Raw genomic sequence first — 1,388 nt, 5'->3', positions numbered from 1 at the left:
ACTCGCTTGAGCCCAGGAATTGGAGGTTGCTGTGAGCTATGCCACGGCACTCTACCCAGGGTGACAGCTTGAGGCTCTGTCTCAAAAAAAAAAAAAAAAAAAACATTGAAGAGATGTCAGGAGGAAGGGGACGGTATGGAGTTCAGAGCTCCTGCGTATGTCAGAGCTGAAGTTCAGCATAGACAGGGATGCCTTGCAGGGAGAGGCCAGTATTAGAAAGGTGAACTTTGGACTTGCCTCAGAGGGACCCAGCCCCCTGAAAACCAGGGAACCTCCTGCCCCATGGATACAGCAAGCCCAGAAGGAGCTACATCTAAGTGTGCAGAGTGTGAGGCTCAAGCTCTTCACACTTGCAGAGCAGAGCTTCGGCATTTCTGTAAAATAAGAGCATCAGGGGGTATGAACCTTGTCTGGCCCATTCATGTGTCCAGGGAGGCAGGACAGGAAGGGCGTTGATCAAGCTCCACAGGCATTAGGGACAAAGAAAGATCAGTTAAACTCTAGCTTTTTTCAGCAGCAAAGTGGGGAACCTGGGGCCAGCCATCTGTGCTCTCTAAACTTCAGTTTCCTAGTCTGTCAGATGTGTGCTGGGAGGAGACATAGGCAATATGGCAATGTGCCATTTTCTCACTTTAAACGGTCTGGGCCTGGGATGCTAGGCTTTTGCTACAAGCCAGGTCAGCCCTCAGTCTGATTGTGGGGGGCCAAAGGTTCTCAAAGCACAATGTGTGCTTGGGCTGCATTTCCTTCTGGAGCCTTTAGACTGAGGAACAGATTGATAGAACACCTGCTTAGTCACTCCTCCATTTGTTACTGATGTGCCCATTTCTCAGATGGGAACATGTGATTTCCCAAGGTCATGCAGATAAAATGTTTGACCACCATTTCTTATTTTCTTTTTTTTCAGTTTTGGCCATGGCCGGGCTTGAACCCACCACCCCTGGTACTTGAGGCCAGGGCCCCACTCCTTGAGCCACAGGCACTGCCCCTGACAACCATTTAATGTCCTATTCTGTCCTGAGGGGTTTTGCTCTTCTCCAGGAGCCAACTGATCTATCCAAGCCTTTATCTGAGACACACCTGCCACACTACCTGCCCAGGTGACTCCCTCTGGCCTCGGGGACCAGCTCAGGAATCCTTCTTCCAAGAGGACTTCTGGGGAAGCTTCCTATACAAGAGTGATGGCTCCCCTCTCTCCACCCCAAGTTCACCCAGTTCTGTGATCCTTCATCACTCTTTTTTGGTTCCCAAAAGGCAAAATAATTGCTTTTTGAAAATCTGCATTTGTGGGCAGTGCCTGTGGCTCAGAGTAGGGCACCGGCCCCATATGCCGGAGGTGGTGGGTTCAAACCCAACCCTGAGGCCAAAAACTGCAAAAAAAAAAAAAA

Source organism: Otolemur garnettii, unplaced genomic scaffold (assembly GCF_000181295.1).
Source record: "Otolemur garnettii isolate 467f Iridium unplaced genomic scaffold, OtoGar3 scaffold00092, whole genome shotgun sequence".
Classification (NCBI taxonomy): Eukaryota; Metazoa; Chordata; class Mammalia; order Primates; family Galagidae; genus Otolemur; species Otolemur garnettii.
The sequence above is the reverse complement of the archived record's forward strand: the minus strand, read 5'-3'. Positions refer to the sequence as shown.